At 40.4% G+C, this 20,006-nt stretch overlaps 1 long non-coding RNA gene across 1 annotated transcript in view; it reads right to left on the reverse strand.

The window, feature by feature from the left end:
• The window catches only part of LOC139747336 (uncharacterized), a 45,436-nt gene that overhangs the window by 5,157 nt on the left and 20,273 nt on the right, over positions 1 to 20,006 (reverse strand). The window contains exons 3-4 of the long non-coding RNA XR_011712377.1: positions 14,797 to 14,933; positions 14,101 to 14,248 (exon numbers count right to left, since the gene is read on the reverse strand). This is a non-coding gene — a long non-coding RNA (uncharacterized lncRNA). The remainder of the gene's footprint in view (positions 1 to 14,100; positions 14,249 to 14,796; positions 14,934 to 20,006) is intronic.

Here is a 20,006-nt window from a genome sequence, read left to right on the forward strand (position 1 = left end):
GAAATGGCCCAACCCTCCCCATACACATGTATATACATACGTCCACACACGCAAATATACATACCTACACAGCTTTCCATGGTTTACCCCAGACGCTTCACATGCCTTGATTCAATCCACTGACAGCACGTCAGCCCCGGTATACCACATCGCTCCAATTCACTCTGTTCCTTGCCCTCCTTTCACCCTCCTGCATGTTCAGGCCCCGATCACACAAAATCTTTTTCACTCCATCTTTCCACCTCCAATTTGGTCTCCCTCTTCTCCTTGTTCCCTCCACCTCCGACACATATATCCTCTTGGTCAATCTTTCCTCACTCATTCTCTCCATGTGCCCAAACCACTTCAAAACACCCTCTTCTGCTCTCTCAACCACGCTCTTTTTATTTCCACACATCTCTCTTACCCTTACGTTACTCACTCGATCAAACCACCTCACACCACACATTGTCCTCAAACATCTCATTTCCAGCACATCCATCCTCCTGCGCACAACTCTATCCATAGCCCACGCCTCGCAACCATACAACATTGTTGGAACCACTATTCCTTCAAACATACCCATTTTTGCTTTCCGAGATAATGTTCTCGACTTCCACACATTCTTCAAGGCCCCCAGAATTTTCGCCCCCTCCCCCACCCTATGATCCACTTCCGCTTCCATGGTTCCATCCGCTGCCAGATCCACTCCCAGATATCTAAAACACTTCACTTCCTCCAGTTTTTCTCCATTCAAACTCACCTCCCAATTGACTTGACCCTCAACCCTACTGTACCTAATAACCTTGCTCTTATTCACATTTACTCTTAACTTTCTTCTTCCACACACTTTACCAAACTCAGTCACCAGCTTCTGCAGTTTCACACATGAATCAGCCACCAGCGCTGTGTCGTCAGCGAACAACAACTGACTCACTTCCCAAGCTCTCTCATCCCCAACAGACTTCATACTTGCCCCTCTTTCCAAAACTCTTGCATTTACCTCCCTAACAACCCCATCCATAAACAAATTAAACAACCATGGAGACATCACACACCCCTGCCGCAAACCTACATATCAACATATACACATATATATACATATACATACACAGACATAAACATATTTACACATGTAAATTATCATGTTTGTCTTCATCCATTCCTGTCTCTACCCTGTCCGACAGAAAACAGTATCGCTACCCCCTTCTTTAGCAAGCTGGAACGAGGAAAACGTGTGGCATGAGAAGCGTGGGAGGTGGGCAGATTAGAAAGGGTAGTGAGTGGTGGGATGAAGAAGTAAGATTATTAGTGAAAGAGAAGAGAGAGGTTTTTGGACGATTTTGGAGGGAAATAGTGCTAATGACTGGGAGATGTATAAAAGAAAGAGGCAGGAGGTCAAGAGAAAGGTGCAAATGAGAGTTGGGGTGAGAGAGTACCATTAAATTTTAGGGAGAAAAAAAAAATGTTCTGGAAGGAGGTAAATAAAGTGCGTAAGACAAGAAAACAAATGGGAACATCGGTGAAGGGGGCTAATGGGAAGGTAATAACAAGTAGTGGTGGAGTGAGAAGGAGATGGAGTGAGCATTTTGAAGGTTTGTTGAATGTGTTAGATGACAGACTGGCAGATATAGGGTGTTTTGGTCTAGGTGATCTGCGAAGTGAGAGGGTCAGGGAGAATGGTTTGGTAAACAGAAAAGAGGTAGTGAAAGCTTTGCGGAAGATGAAAGTTGGCAAGGCGGCGGGTTTGGATGGTACTGCAGTGGAATTTACTAAAAAAGGGGGGTGACTGTGTTGTTGACTGGTTGGTAAGGATATTCAGTGTATGTATGGCCCATGGTGAAGTGCCTGAGGATTGGCAGAATGCATGCATAGAATCACTGTACAAAAAGGCAAAGGGGATAAAGGTGAGTGTTCAAATTACAGAGGTATAAAGTTTGTCGAGTATTCCTAGGAAATTATATGAGAGGGTATTGACTGAGAGGGTGAAGCCATGTGCAGAGCATCAGACTGGGAGAGAGCAGTGTGGTTTCAGAAGTGGTAGAGAATGTGTGGATCAGTGGTTGCTTTGAAGAATGTATGTGAGAAATACTTAGAAAAGCAAATGGATTTGTATGTAGCATTTATGGATCTGGAGAGAGCATATGATAGAGTTGTAGAGATGCTCTGTGGGAGGTATTAAGAGTGTATGGTGTGGAAAGCAAGTTGCTAGAAGCAGTGAAAAGTTTTTATTGAGGATGTAAGGCATGTGTATGAGCAGGAAGAGAGGAAAGTGATTGGTTTCCAGTGAATGTCGGTTTGCAGCAGGAGTGTGTGATGTCTCCATGGTTGTTTAATTTGTTTATGGATGGGGTTGTTAGGGAGGTGAATGCAACAGTTTTGGAGAGAGGGGCAAGTATGCTGTCTGTTTTGGATGAGAGGGCTTGGGAAGTGAGTCAATTGTTGTTCACAGATGATACAGTGCTGGTGGCTGATTCGGGTGAGAAAGAAGAAAGCTGAGAGTAAATGTGAATAAGAGCAAGGTTATTAGGTACAGTGGGGTTGAGGGACAAGTCAGTTGGGAGGTAAGTTTGAATGGAGAAAAACTGGAGGAAGTGAAGTGTTTTAGATATCTGGGAGTGGATTTGACAGTGGATGGAACCATGGTAACGGAAGTGAGTCACAGGGTGGGGGGGAGAGACTAAGGTTTTGGGAGCGTTGAAGAATGTGTGGAAGGCAAGAACATTATCTCGGAAAGCAAAAGTGGGTATGTTTGAAGGAATAGTGGTTCCAACAACGTCATATGGTTGCGAGGCATGGGCTATAGATAGATAGGGTTGTGCAGAGGAAGGTGGATGTGTTGGAACTGAGATGTTTGAGGACAGTATGTGGCGTGAGGTGGTTTGATCGAGTAAGTAATGAAAGGGTAAGAGAGATGTGTGGTAATAAAAAGAGTGTGGTTGAGAGAGCAGAAGAGGGTGTATTGAAATGGTTTGGTCACATGGAGAGAATGAGTGAGGAAAGATTGACAAAGAGGATATATGTGTCAGAGGTCGAGGGAACGAGGAGAAGTGGGAGACCAAATTGGAGGTGGAAAGATGGAGTGAAAAAGATTTTGAGCAATCGGGACCGGAACACGCGGGAGGGTGAAAGGCGTGCAAGGAATAGAGTGAATTGGAACGATGTGGTACACTGCGGTCAACGTGCTGTCAATGGATTGACCTAGGGCATGTGAAGTGTCTGGGGTAAACCATAGAAAGTTTTGTGGGGCCTGGATGTGGAAAGGGAGCTGTGGCTTTGGTGCATTTTACATGACAGCTAGAGACTGAGTGTGAATGAATATGGCCTTTGTTTTTTTTTTCTAGCACTACCTCGTGCACGTGTGGGGGGAGAGGGGTGTCATTTCATGTGTGGTGGTGTGGCGATGGGAATGAATAAAGGCAGCAAGTATGAATTATGGACATGTGTATATATGTATATGCCTGTGTATGTATATATATATATATGTATACATTGAAATGTTGCTGTCTCCTGCGTTAGTGAGGTAGCGCAAGGAAACAGATGAAAGAAAGGCCCAACCCACCCACATGCACATGGATATAAATACTTATCCACACACCCACCTATACATACCTATACATTTCAATGCATACACATACTATACATACATACATATGCATATATACACATGTATATAATTCATACTTGCTGCCTTTATTTATTCCCGTCACCACCCCACCACACATGAAATGACCCCCCCTCCCCCCACACACGCATGAGGCAGCACTAGGAAAAGACAACAAAGGCCACATTCGTACACACTCAGTCTCTAGCTGTCATGCATAATGCACTGAAACCACAGCTTCCTTTCCACATCCAGTCCTCACAAAACTTCACATGCCCTAGTTCAATCCATTAACAGCATGTCAACCCAGGTATACCACATTGTTCCAATTCACTCTATTCCTTGCACACCTTTCACCTTCCTGCATGTTCAGGCTCCGATCGCTCAAAATCTTTTTCACTCCATCCTTCCACCTCCAATTCGGTCTCCCACTTCTCCTCATTCCCTCGACCTCTGACACATATATCCTCTTTGTAAATCTTTCCTCTCTCATTCTCTCCATGTGACCAAACCATTTCAATACACCCTTTTCTGCTCTCTCAACTACACTCTTTTTATTACCACACATCTCTCTCACCCTTTCATTACTTACTTGATCAAACCACCTCACACCACATACTGTCCTCAAACATCTCATTTCCAACACATCCACCCTCCTCTGCACAACCCTATCTATAGCCCATGCCTCGCAACCATATGACGTGGTTGGAACCACTATTCCTTCAAACATACCCACTTTTGCTTTCCGAGATAATGATCTTGCCTTCCACACATTCTTCGACGCTCCCAGAACCTTCGCCCCCTCCCCCACCCTGTGACTCACTTCCACTTCCATGGTTCCATCTGCTGTCAAATCTACTCCCAGATATCTAAAACACTTCACTTCCTCCAGTTTTTCTCTATTCAAACTTACCTCCCAATTGACTTGTCCCTCAACCCTACTGTACCTAATAACCTAGCTCTTGTTCACATTTACTCTCAACTTTCTTCTTTAACACACTTTACCAAACTCAGTCACCAGCTTTTGCAGTTTCACACCCGAATCAGCCACCAGTGTTGTACCATCAGCAAACAACAATTGACACACTTCCCAAGCCCTCTCATCCACAACAGACTGCATACTTGCCCTTCTCTCCAAAACTCTTGCATTCACCTCCCTAACAACCCCATTCATAAACAAATTAAACAACCATGGAGACATCATGCACCCCTGCTGCAAACCGACATTCCCTGGGACCCAATCACTTTCCTCTCTTCCTACTCGTACACATGCCTTACATCCTCGATAAAAACTTTTCACTGCTTCCAGCAACTTGCCTCCCACACCATATACTCTTGATATCTTCCACAGAGCATCTCTATGAACTCTATCATATGCATTCTCCAGATCCATAAATGCTACATACAAATCCATGTGTTTTTCTAAGTATTTTTCACATACATTTTTCAAAGCAAACACCTGATCCACACATCCTCTTCCACATCTGAAACCACACTGCTCTTCCTCAATCTGATGTTCTGTACATGCCTTCACCCTCTCAATCAATACCCTCCCATACAATTTCCCAGGAATACTCAACATACTTATACCTCTGTAATTTGAACACTCACCTTTATCCCCTTTGCCTTTGTAAAATGGCACTATGCATGCATTCCGCCAATCCTCAGGCACTTCACCATGAGCCATACATACATTGAATATCCTTACCAACCAGTCAACAACACAGTCACCCCCTTTTTTGATATCCACTGCAATACCATCCAAACTCGCTGCCTTGCCGGCTTTCATCTTCCGTAAAGCTTTCACTACCTCTTCTCTGCTTACCAAACCCTTCTCCCTGACCCCTCTCACTTTGCACACCACCTCGACCAAAACACCCTATATCTGCCATTCTATCATCTAACACATTCAACAAACCTTCAAAATACTCACTCCATCTCCTTCTCACATCTCCACTACTTGTTATTACCTCCCCATTAGCCCCCTTCACCGATGTTCCCATTTGTTCTCTTGTCTTATGCACTTTATTTACCTCCTTCCAGAACATTTTTTTTATTCTCCCTAAAATTTAATGGTACTCTCTCACCCCAACTCTCATTTGCCCTCTTTTTCACCTCTTACATCTTTCTCTTGACCTCCAGCCTCTTTTTTATACATCTCCCAATCATTTGCACTATTTCCTTGCAAAAATCATCCAAATGCCTCTCTCTTCTCTTTCACTAATAATCTTACTTCTTCATCCCACCACTCTACTCTTTCTAATCTGGCCACCTCCTACACTTCTCATGCCACAAGCATCTTTTGCACAAGCCATCACTGCTTCCCTAAATAAATCCCATTCCTCCCCCACTTCCCTTACATCCTTTGTTCTCACCTTTTTCCACTCTGCACTCAGTCTCTCCTGGTACTTCCTCACACAAGTCTCCTTCCCAAGCTCACTTACTCTCACCACCCTCTTCACCCAAACATTTTCTCTTTTTTTCTGAAAACCCATACAAATCTTCACCTTTGCCTCCACAAGATAATGATCAGACATCCCTCCAGTTGCACCTCTCAGCACAGTAACATCCAAAAGTCTCTCTTTCACGCAACTATCAATTAATATGTAATCCAAAAACGGTTGCTGGCCATGTCTCCTACTTACGTACATATACTTATGTATATCTCTCTTTTTAAACCAGGTATTCCCAATCACCAGTCCTTTTTCAATACACAAATCTACAAGCTCTTCACCATTTCCATTTACAACTCTGAACACCCCATGTACACCAATTATTCCCCCAACTGCCACATTACTCACCTTTGCATTCAAATCACCCATCACTATAACCCATTCTTTTGCATCAAAACTGTTAAAACACACACTCAGCTGCTCCCAAAACACTTGCCTCTCATGATCTTTCTTCTCATGCCCAGGTGCATAGGCACCAATAATCACTAATCTCTCTCCATCTACTTTCAGTTTTACTCATATCAATCTAGAGTTTACTTTCTCACACTCTATCACATACTCCCACAATACCTGTTTCAGTAGTGCACTCCTTCCTTTGCTCCTGTCCTCTCACCAACCCCATATGTGTGTGTGTGTGTGTGTGTGTGTGTATGAGTGGAAAGGCCATTCTTCGTCTGTTTCCTGGCACTACCTTGCTGACTTGGGACACAGCGATTAAGTGTGATAAATATAAATATTTTTTTTATACATATTCGCCATTTCCCACATTAGCATAGTAGCATTAAGAACTGAGGACTGAGCCTTAGAGGGAATATCCTCACTTGGCCCCCTTCTCTGTTCCTTCTTTTGGAAAATTAAAAAATGGGAGGGGAGGATTTCCAGCTTCCTGCTATCCCCCTTTTAGTCGCCTTCTATGACACACAGGGAATACTTAACTGCCGTCTCCCAAGTTAGTGAGGTAGCGCAAGGAAACAGACAAGGAAATGGCCCAACCCACCCACATGTATATGTATATACATAAACACCCACGCATGCACATATACATACATATACATTTCAATGTATACATACATACACAGACATATACATATATACACAGGTACATATCCATACTTGCTGCCTTCATCCATTCCCGTCGCCACTCCGCCATATGTCCAAACCATTTCAACACACCCTCTTCTGCTCTCTCAACCACAATCTTTTTATTACCATACATCTCTTTTACCCTTTCATTACTTACTCGATCAAACCACCTCACACCACATACTATTCTCAAACATTTCATTTCCAACACATCCACCCTCCTCCACAAAACCCTATCTATAGCCCATGCCTCGCATGTAACATTGTTGGAACCATTATGTCTTCAAACACCTACTTTTGCTCTCCGAGACATCGTTCTTGCTTTCCACACATTCTTCAACGCTTGCAGAACCTTCACTCCCTTCTCTAGCCTGTGACTCACTTCCGCTTCCATGGTTCCATCCACTGCTAAATCCACTCCCAAATATCTAAAACACTTCACTTCCTCCAGTTTTTCTCCATTCAAACTTACCTCCCAATTAGCTTGTCCCTCACCCTACTGAACTTAATAACCTTGCTCTTATTCACATTTACTCTCAACATTCTTCTTTCACACACTTTACCAAACTCAGTCGCCAACTTCTGCAGTTTCTCACCTGAATCAGCCACCAGCGCTATATCATCAGAGAACAACAATCTTCCCTAGCCCTCTGATCCACAACAGACTGCATACTTGCCCCTCTCTCCAATACTCTTACCTTTACCTCCCTAACAACGCCATCCATAAACAAATTAAACAACCATGGAAACATCACGTACCCCTGCCGCAAACCAACATTCACTGGGAACCAATCACTTTCCTCATTTCCTACTCGTAAACATGCCTTTTATCCTTATTAAAAAATTTTCACAGCCTCTAAAAACTTACCTCCCACACCATGTACTCTTAAAAGCTTCCACAAAGCATCTCTATCAACCCTATCATATGCCTTATCCAGATCCATAAATGCTACACACAAATCTATCTGTTTTCCTAAGTATTTCTCACATATATTCTTCAAAGCAAACACCTGATCCACATATCCTCTACCATTTCTGAAACCACACTGCTCTTCCCCAGTCTGATGCTCTGTACATGCCTTTACCCTCTCAATCAATACCCTCCCATATAATCTCCCAGGAATACTCAACAAACTTATGCCTCTGTAATCTGAACACTCACCTTTATCCACTTTGCCTTTGTACAATGGCACTATGCATGCATATTCCACCAATCCTCAGGCACTTTACCATGATCCATAAATACAGTGAATATCCTTACCAAACAATCAACGACAAAGTCATCCCCTTTTTTTTATAAATTCCACTGCAATACCATCCAAACCCGCTGCCTTGCCAGCTTTCATCTACAAAGCTTTTGCTACCTCTTTTTTGTTCACCAAACCATTCTCCCTGACCCTCTCACTTTGCACACCACCCCGACCAAAACACCCTATATCTGCCACTCTATCAAACACATTCAACAAACCTTCAAAATATTCACTCCATCTCCTTCTCACTTCATCACTACTTGTTATCACCTCCCCATTTGTCCCTTTCACTGATGTTCCCATTTGATCTCTTGTCTTATGCACTTTATTTACTTCCTTCCAAAACATCTTTTTATTCTCCCTATAATTTAATGATACTCTCTCACCCCAACTCTCATTTGCCCTCTTTTCACCTCTTGCACCTTTCTCTTGACCTCCTGCCACTTTTTTATACATCTCTCAGTCTTTTGCACTACTTCCCTGCAAAAATCGTCCAAACACCTCTCTCTTCTCTTTCACTAACACTTCTTCATCCCACCATTCAATACCCTTTCTAATCTGCCCACCTCCCACCTTTCTCATGCCACATGCATCTTTTGTGCAAGCCATCACTGCTTCCCTAAATACATCCCATTCCTTCCTCACACTCCTTACATCATTTGCTCTCACCTTTTGCCATTCTGCACTCTATCTCTCCTGGTACTTCCTCACACAAGTCTCCTTTCCAAGCTCAATTACTCTCACCACTCTTTTCCCCAACATTCTCTCTTCTTTTCTCGAAACCTCTACAAATCTTCACCTTCACCTCCACAAGGTAGTGATGAGACATCCCTCCAGCTGCCCCTCTCAGCACATTAACATCTAAAAGTCTTTTACATATCTATCACTTAACACGTAATCCAATAACGCCCTCTGACCATCTCTCCTACTCACATAGGTATACTTATGTATATTTCTCTTTTTAAACCGGTATTCCCAATCACAAGTCCTTTTTCTGCACACAAATTCACAAGCTCTTCACCATTTCCATTTACAACACTGAAAACCCCATGTACACCAATTATACCCTCAACTGCAACATTACTCACCTTTGCACACTGGGGTCAACATGCTGTCAATGGACTGAACCAGGGCATGTGAAGTCTCTAGGGTAAACCATGGAAAGGTCTGTGGGGCATGGATGTGGATAGGGAGCTGTAGTTTCAGTGCATTACACATGACAGCTGGAGACTGAGTGTGAATGAACGTGGCCTTTTTGTCTGTTTTCCTGCTTCCTGTGTAGTGGGGTAGCAACAGGAATGGATGAAGGCAAGCAAGTATGAATATGTACATGTGTATATACGTATATGTATGTTCCTACTCTGAGTGAAACAAAGTTGAATGAAAAGGGTATAAAATGGATTGAGAATAATGGAGCTGTGGGTCTGTGATACAAAGTGAAAGGAAGTGAGATGAGACTGATGTGGATGAAAATTTAAGTAGTAAGGTTGTTTTATAAGAGGAACCAAATGAATGCTTTGGTAATTTGGATGCAAGAAATCAAATCCTTAAGCAGGGCATATGAATATAAGGAAGGGGTAATGTGGCAGTTGTGAGTAATATTGCAATGCATAGGGTACATGGCATTTACACGGGTTCTCTTTATAATTCTTGGAACTTATTTGCTCAATACACTGTAACATGTTTAAAAAACACCACATCTTTTCAACTGTATCAATATCAGGGAGTTTTATCCAGTTACTACACTAATGTCTTGTTTTTTCAAAGTTAGTTTGCTACTTACTTGGCAACAAGAGTTTGCTAAGAGAATGGATGGAGAGAGGAAAGAAAGAAAAAGAAAAGATAGAAAGAAGAGAGAGAGATGATAAAAAAAGAATAAAGAGAGTGTTTATCCTTCAAACGGCATAATAAACAAAGCAAAATAATCCATCGCTATCACTACTTCTGACTAAATTAGAATAATTAAGGGCGAATACCCATATCAACTTTCTCTTTCCAAATAACCTGAAGCTGACTCGAGCATGTGCAGGTATTCAATCAGAAACTATCCGTGAATCAATTAATGGACTAATTACACCGAGACATCAAGGGGCTTCTCCATCTGCATCCAGAAATCTAATACATATACTAATCGTCATTCTTGAAGGTGTCTGCCACCATTGTTCCAATCAGTTCCCCACCAGGAGGATCAGTCACTCACATTAACATCTTGTTCTAAGACAGACAAGAAAACATTTTTATACACCCCAAAATGAAATTTTGTGAACTTGAACTTTCACCAGTGATTTCAAATCCTCATCACATATATAACTTTCTACACACTGTTTGGTCAATATAGAAAGCCTTCTTCATTACACATGAAGTTTCCTTCAATAAAGAAATATGAATGCATGTGATATCCAACCTATGGGTTTAGTTAGTATTCACCCAGTCAAGAGATGCTGTGTACATGCAGTAAAAAAGACTCTTCTTGGATGAGTCCGATAAATTTTGAAAGGACTGATAGGACTCAAGTGTTGGTAGGGTTGGTAAGCAAGAATGTAACAAATTTCCTAATTTATAGTTAATTTCATTGAAAAATGTAGATAGTATTTTACCATGTGTACAGCATATGCACATCAGTAAGCTTTAATGATAGAGAAACTTAATCTTTAAAGGTCATCAAAGCTTAACCTTGGAACTTTTATTTTGGCTGGCGCCATATGATTCTATTCAAGTTTGGTGTAGCCCAAGGGGCATCAAAGTAAAGCCCCACTTGGGGACTTTTATTCTGGCTGGAGCCAGACATGCATTCGTCTCATTTTCTCAAAGCAGAGTGCATTCATCTCCTTGTCAGGACACAGTGCATTTGTCCCCTTGTCCAGACACCGAGTGCATTCATCTCATTGCCTAGACACCGAGTGCATTCATCTCCCTGTTTGGACATTCATCTAAAAAACTTATTCTGATGGAAAAACCTTAAGGCAATAATTATGGTATAGGTCATGAGATGTCATGTTCACAAGGATTTAATGGTACTTCAGGTCCATAACTTTTATCTTTGACTCAGAGCTTCTACATATTATTCATGTGTACTTTATCCATATCCCTGGGGATAGGGGAGAAAGAATACTTCCCACATATTCCCTGTGTGTAATAGATGGTGACTAAATGGGGAAGGAGCGGGGGGCTGAAAATCCTCCCCTCCAGTTTTTACTTTTCCAAAAGAAGGAACAGAGAAGGGGGGCAAGAGAGGATTTTACCTCTTATGCTCATTCCTCTGTTCTTAATGCTACCTCACTAATGCAGGAAATGGCAAATATGAAAAAATTTATTTATCCAAAATGGTACAAACTCAGTCTCTGGCTGTCATGTAGTGGTGCACCGAAGCCACAGCTCCCTTTCCACATCCGGGCCCCACACACTTTGCGTGGTTTACCCCAGACGCTTCGCATGCCCTGGTTCAATCCATTGACAGCATGTCGACCCCGGTATACCACATCGTTCCAGTTCACTCTATTCCTTGCGCGCCTTTCGCCCTCCTGCATGTTCGGGCCCCGATCACTCAAAATCTTTTTCACTCCATCTTTCCGCCTCCAATTTGGTCTCCCACTTCTCCTTGTTCCCTCCACCTCTGACACATATGTCCTCTTGGTCAGTCTTTCCCCACTCATTCTCTCCGTGTGGCCAAGCCATTTCAGAGCACCCTCTTCTGCTCTCTCAACCATACTCTTTTTGTTTCCACACATCTCTCTCACCCTTGCATTGCTTACTCGATCAAGCCACCTCACACCACGTATTGTCCTCAAACATCTCATTTCCAGCACATCCGCCCTCCTGCGCACAACTCTGTCCGTAGCCCACGCCTCGCAACCATACAACGTTGTTGGAACCGCTGTTCCTTCAAACATACCCATTTTTGCTTTCTGAGATAATGTTCTCGACTTCCAAACATTCTTCAAGGCTCCCAAAATTTTCGCCGCCTCCCCCACCCTGTGATTCACTTCCGCTTCCATGGTTCCATCCGCTGCCGGATCCACTCCCAGATATCTAAAACACTTCACTTCCTCCAGCTTTTCTCCATTCAAACTTACCTCCCAATTGACTTGACCCTCAACCCTACTGTACCTATATATATATATATATATATATATATATATATATATATATATATATATATATATATATATATATTCCCTGGGGATAGGGGAGAAAGAATACCTCCCACGTATTCCCTGCGTGTCGTAGAAGGCGACTAAAAGTGAAGGGAGCGGGAGGCTGGAAATCCTCCCCTCTCGTTTTTTTTTTTTAATTTTCCAAAAGAAGGAAGAGAGAAGAGGGCCAGGTGAGGATATTCCCTCAAAGGCCCAGTCCTCTGTTCTTAACGCTACCTCGCTATCGCGGGAAATGGCGAATGGTATGGTATGGTATGAAAAATGGTACAAGTATAGTTAATATTAATTACCAAAGTAATCAGATACTCTAGATAAGCATTTAAAATTTCTATAAACATAACATGGTTAAGCCAAAACATCCAAAACTTTAATCATATATAATTCCCTCTATATACAGTATCTAGGTGGGCACTGTAGATAAGTAGATAAACAGATATTGTAACAGTTTAGTACACAAGACCCAGCTGGTGATCTTGATCTTTCACCGTGACCTCCAACTTAATCAGGAGCATAGCTTTGTAAGCAGTACAGATCCCCTACACCCAACAACCACAACACTGACAAAACGTGCATAACCAAAATAACAAACACTAATCATCTGTCCTCCCAACCGTCTCAAACACCAGCCCACCAAACTTCCCAGACAAATACTAAGTTCACTTCTTATGTATGATTGTCTAATCTTACAAACACTTTACTGACGATATCGTCAAAAGATAAGCTAAAGAATTTATCAATATCTATACACTTAATGCTTAGTGCATCCAATTTTTCTCATACTGTTATCAGCAGATCTTTCTTGATCTCTATTAGCCATGAAAGTGACCTTTCTCTTGAGCACTTTGTTATCAACAGATTTAAAAAGAGCTACAAAACTGCTACTATAGTACATTACGGAAAATCAACAGATAATATCTTGATTTAGGTTCTGGTGGCAAAGTGACCTTTATCTGAATAAATTTGCCTGATATACACCTGGATGTGCTTATATTTCCCCAGCCAAGTTAACATCATCATCAGGATGTTTTTCTGTGGCATCTAAATCAACCGAAAAAAAATTCTTAACATTTTCATATATGAGTGCTCTTTTCTTCAAGTCACTTTAAGTGCATTCATCACAGGAATGAAGGATTTTCACTTGAATCCTAAAATATGTTTCATTTGAGTTATTTTTTCCCCCACACAACAACAGCATAATTGGTAGTCTTATTTGAATTACCATATTGCCCAATATCCTCTAACCCTTCAACTATGACAGCTGATTGGTTACATTCAATCAAATGACAGAGGTGGATTGCAACAAATATGGTTCCACACAACTTTTCATGGGAATCCATTCTACAGTGTTTGTGAGAAAGCTTAAGACTAAGTCGTTTCGACCCATAATTAAGTTAACTTTCATTAACAAATGACGGAAGGATGATACAAATGGCAAAGAAAATATAGAGACTACAAACCTCTTACACAGTATTGTAAGTTGCAAAAGCAAAATATCTTTTATATTTCCTACCATGTTTGCTTCAGTGTGAGCATCTTATCTGATATTTAAAAAATTTAGAACATTTGGGTCAAGTTACCTTGAAAAATCATTGATTACATGCCATGCAGATGCTCTTCAAGATATATTTTGGAGATGTTTCCTTAGCCTCCAAATGGTGTTATGGTGTTTTTGTACCAACTGGCTTGTTTTGGTTTTGGGCTTGGTCTTTATAGGAGACCTTGTGTCTGGGGAGAAAATAAATCTTGCTATAAAACCAATAAAATAATATTGCAAAAAACACACAAAAGAAAACAAAAAAAACACTGTGTAGCAAAACTAAAATAAATACTGTAATTAATTACATAATCCCTATACAATACTGTGCAATCAAAGGTGTTACATCAGTATTTCTCAACAGGAAGTACATAAACCTTATATATATGAAAAGAGACTTAATAACTCAATGTATTACAACCTAATCGGTATAACATTACGATTGACTGAGTTGCAAAGGATTATGAACTAATTGGTATAACAATATGACTGACTGAGGTGGATGGTATCAAACACAATTCCACAATCCCAACCATTCAAGTTAATTTTCATCAACCATTGATGGAGGGTTGATACAAATGGCAAGGAAAATAAAGAGGCTACAAACCTATAGGTTCTGGGACTCTACAGTAAGTTGCAAGAGCAAAAGATTTTTGAGCTTTGTACCTCCTACCATGTTTGTTTATTAGTGACCATCTTATTTGAGATTTAAGAACTTAAAACATTTGGGTCAAGGTACCTTGGAAAATTTCTGATCAGCTGCTCTGCAGATGTTCTTCATATATTCTGGAGCTGTTTCCTTAACTTCCACATAGTGTTATGGGGTTCAAGTACCAAATTGCTTGCTTAACTGGATCCTCATAAGAGACCTTATGTCTGGGGAGAAAATAAATCTTGCTATAAAACCAATGAAATATTGCAAAAAACATACAAATGAAAACGAAAATAATTGTACATAGCAAAAATTAAAAAATACTGTAGTTAATAACAATCCCTATACAGTAGGGTACAATTGCAGAAAAGGTGTTGCAGCAATATTTCTCAACAGGAAGTATAAAAACCTTATACACAAACTAGACTTAATAAATTCCATTTCTTAGGAAATACTCAGTAAAAAAAAAATTAAATATTTTTATCAACAATAGAATTATGCCTTACTTTTCCTGAACAACCAAAATGCAAACCATTTCATTCCACATATCTTGAACATTACATATGCAAAGTTTCTATGTACATAAAACCAAAAACAATACAGTAAAATAAACAAAGCTTGATACATATTTCCTTATCCATATACCTGAAGGTTTATTGAACATTTCCTTATCCATATACCTGAAAGCTATACTGATATTTGCCAGAGGACAGTTTGTCTCCCTAACTGTTCTCCTATTATGTGATTCTGGCAACAGATTTGGGACAATGTCAACTCCCAAATCCTTATGATACAAAGAATCCTAAAGCTTATTTCTTGCTAGGTAAAAATCATACTGAGGCAGTTTCTTGCTTTTTCCCATCCTCATTACTTAACATTTGCTCCAGTTGAAGTTCATCAACACTTTCTGACTAACTTTGGAGTCTGTTATGTTTCCCTTGTAAGATGATGCAACCCTTCCCATTGTCACTTCCCTCATGACCTTTCCATCACATGGAAACATATCTAGGTGGGATCCCAGATCCTCAGACAAATCTTTAATACAGATAATAGGAGTAATGGTCCCAGAACCGAAGGCTGTGGCACTCTGCTGATCACCTCAACCCATGTGGAAAAGACTCCTTAGACATGTGTCCTTTGTTCATTTCCACAAAGATAAGCTGTCCATCATTGGAGTTTCATCATTATTACTGCTTGGTGATACAGCCTCTTAATCAGCCTCCCATGTGGTAGTGTCAAATGCTTTCTGACAGTCCAGAGACAGACAATCTATCCAGCCTTCCTCCATTTTGTACATGACTTTCCTTTTGTGTATGCATATGTGTGTACATATATACAGTGTGTATACAGTACAGATTTATATATAATTATTTAGAGAGAAAACGAGATGCCACACTGAGTAGCTTAAATGAACTTATACTCTCATATATCCATAAAGCCCAAGAAAATACATAACAAAAAAACAAGAGTATGTTTAATTGACTCTGGGAAAGAACTGTATACATGAACAAAAGATGTGCATGTATAATCAAATCAAAGATTATTCAATGATGCTATAAACCTCCTAAAGGGTGTGCAGAATGAAGAAGGCGACCAATAAGGAATGATCTGTTAGTTGATCACAACAAACACTACAAGATGCAAACAAAAGGTGAAAATATCTTCCTCTGAGACATACTATGCTTCAGGTTTCTTAATCAGTCCATGCACCTGAAGATGTGATATAGGAGAGTATTCTTGTTTAATAGGAAATGTTATACAAAACATTCTTGTTTAATAGGAAATATCTACAAGCATATGATAATGTGTGACACCTGTCCCACTTGTAAAAGACCTAAAAAGAAATATTGTTTCATCCAATACAAAAATCCAAAAATGGTAATATTTATGTAAGTAGTATTTGACGTCATATAACTCTTAATCCGATAAAATTAAAGAAAAGGCTTGGGTTCACCAGAGGAGTATGCGAGCCTAACAACCTATCTCAACCGACCCTGATCAAATAGGACATTTATTTATCATAATGAGATATACCTGGCCTAATGAGATATTCACCAAGCCTTCTACGGCCATTTTACTCAAAAGGCAAAAGCGTCAAACTTCTAACAATGAATTTATCAGAGCCAACTCAAAATCATTATGTTTATGAAACAGTGGTACCTGATCTTCTCTTCAAGTTTACCAAGAATCCTTTTCATTATTAAGAATGTTGAATATCACTCAAAACACTATGAAAGACGAGGGCAGGAAGCTGATTGCATTTGGTTGCTTGCTGAAACTTTTCAAACTACAGTAATCCATTACCCATTTCTTAAATCAAACATCTCTCTTATTTCACCTCATAGGATTTTTGGAGAAGCAATGGAATTTAAGCTGTTACAATCTGACTATATCTTTTTGGCAAACTCACTTCTTCCGCGACCGTGCCGCTTTTCTCAATTGAGGACTCCGACTGATCCAGCAGATTCCCATGTCTTACTCTCAAACTTGTCAAAATGGCAGACGACTTTGCGGACGACCTCGTATTTAAGCCAAAGTTGTCAACTGAAGATGATGTCAGTACTGTCGCTGCATCATGGTCATATAACCTGAGTCCTAGTTCTCAAACAGATTTTCCTTGCATGTTATCATCCCGTCTGCCTACCTCTACGTATCATCCAATAGCGAAACCGAATCAAGGTCCACCTGGCTGCTTCGACCAACACACACACAAATGGAGCTGTCTTATGAAGTATCGAAACAATAAACTCGGTAGATCAAACACCTATTCACCATGTTGAATACACGATCAACCTGTGAATATATCATCGATGGTACGTCACGATTAAAGAATGATAAACCTGTGGATAAGTCACAGATTATAAGCCACGATTCATGTCCAATCTTCCAGTGTATGAATCAGCGATACTAAGTCTCGCTTAATGTAGGATCAACCTGTTGAAAGATCATAGAGTACGTCACTAATCATGTGTGATACCCGATTATGACATGATAAATGAATTATCAACCTGCAATTATATTACAGTTAATATTGCTATCAACGAATAACCAGTCTATTACTTAGACATATAATCAACATACAATCATTCTATCAATATATCATAAACTACTAGGAGTCCATCAATGAATAATGGATTATGTGGCGATTAATGTTTGATCGGTCTATAAATACACAATACATGATATCAAGATTAACGTTTGATCAGTTTATATGTATAAATAATAGATTACACGTCACGATTAGCATATGATCAAGCTAATAATAATGAATTATGGGTCACGATTAACGTATTGATCAACCTATTAATATATCAGAGATTATCAATTCCGAACAAATGGCTTAATCCGTTTTACATTTTTAACACATGTATTCTTTAATGAGAGGCGATGAAGCTACAAACTTGACAATAACTCTAACGAACTTAGACATATGGGAACACAGAGTTAAACTACAATAAACAGAGGATCCAGATTAGAAAACTGATGATAGCGATGAGATATTTTGATGGTCAGTCAGTGTGATATGTATATGTATATGGCGTATATATATATATATATATATATATATATATATATATATATATATATATATATATATAAAGAGCGAAGACACAATCAAGACGGTGCAAGAGGCAGCAATGTAATCCCTTCTCTAAGATGATGATGTTCTAATAACGAAGAATTCTAAGTATGGACTGGATATACTTGGATTCACCAGTGTAAATAAAACCTCCATACAAATACACATGCACAAATAATTCTATATCAATGAACACGTATATACATGCATACGCGCACAAACGCACACGCCACCTCCTACACAAGATTATCCTCTCTTCAGCTGAGAAATTTTCGCCCGGCACCACACAGAACGCCATCATCTTCCAGCCCACCACTGCAGCGCTCTCTAGGAAGGCGCCAGACCGGGCCTCTCTTTCTCCTCGGCCAACTCTCACACGAACCTCATTACTACTTTTTAACCCGTGCACCTTTGCCTGGCGCGCTCTGATACGCTAGTAACGTTCCTCAAACGTTCCCCGGGGCGGCAAACGTTTGTCTCGACTCGATTGCACTTATTAAGGGGTGAAAAGATCCTAGGAGGGTGAAATGCAGCTGAAATTGAACAAGACGGGACTGCGCAGCGGAAGGGATGAGGTAAGTTAAATCCGACGTTCGCTGCTGACGGAGGGGCACTCAACGAGAAACAAGATGAAAGACAAAACGGTGAGGAGGTGAAGCGAAATGATAAAAAGGTACAAACAGACAGGAAGCGAGATACAAATTAGGTTGAAACAGTGAAGGAAAGGTGGCCAGGTGAGCCTCGTAAACGTAAAAAGTAAGGGAAAACTGATGTCGAGAATAAAGGGAGGAGAAGAAAACTGGAAGTGTTAATGAGAGAGATCTTCCCTTACCGTACACACCCATTGAGATGACCAACATTTGGTGTATTACTGCAGCTCAGTAGGGATATCAACATACCACCCTCTGTTGTACGTACTGCGTTTGGAGATAAATGTTAAGAGTTGTATCCAATGTACCCTTCCAGTCTTGTGTGTGACACGACTTCAAGCGCTATCAACAACCAACAGAAGAAACTGCACAAAAACAATCTACTACAGTTATAGGGGAAAAGGGTAATCAAAAAGGCCCCGTAACACTCTCGTCGGAAATGTAGCGATGTTTCTGCCAGGGTCGAGTCATACAGATCACGTAAATCTGTATCTATGCCAGTCCTCACTGGCATATCAAGGTATAGCATTCAGAGAGGAAAAAAAAATTAATCTCGAAATGTGAAAACCTGCGTAGCAGTTTCATTAACATGACAGGAGAACCAGAGATCGACTTTTCCTTATAGCCTAGGATACAACACACCATCCATCAGAACTCACTCACTTCAAGATAGACACCTGGCATCAAATATCATCCACAAATAATTACCTCATCGTGATCACATACTCTCTTGACCTTTGACCTCAGTAAATCTAAATGAAGGTAAAGGTCAAAGGGACCACAAAACAAAGGCACAGTGCCAGAGATTATGCGGAACATGTGCATAATTTCAATTATCCTCTCGCTGCGATCCGATCACACTGTGGGTACGGGAAAGTATTTTCACGTTATGAAAAGTCATATACACCCTCCTACAATGGTCAGGGAGGGACTTTATAAAATATTACCAGTTCTTCCGACCGGTTCTCATCATCCGCAATACACTTGTACGATTGTCTTGTAGTCTCACATCTTTATACATATAAATTTATGTAGTTGAGGGTTTTCAATTTCTTATTTGTGCTGCA

The sequence above is a fragment of the Panulirus ornatus genome, chromosome 68, assembly GCF_036320965.1.
Source record: "Panulirus ornatus isolate Po-2019 chromosome 68, ASM3632096v1, whole genome shotgun sequence".
Taxonomy (NCBI): Eukaryota; Metazoa; Arthropoda; class Malacostraca; order Decapoda; family Palinuridae; genus Panulirus; species Panulirus ornatus.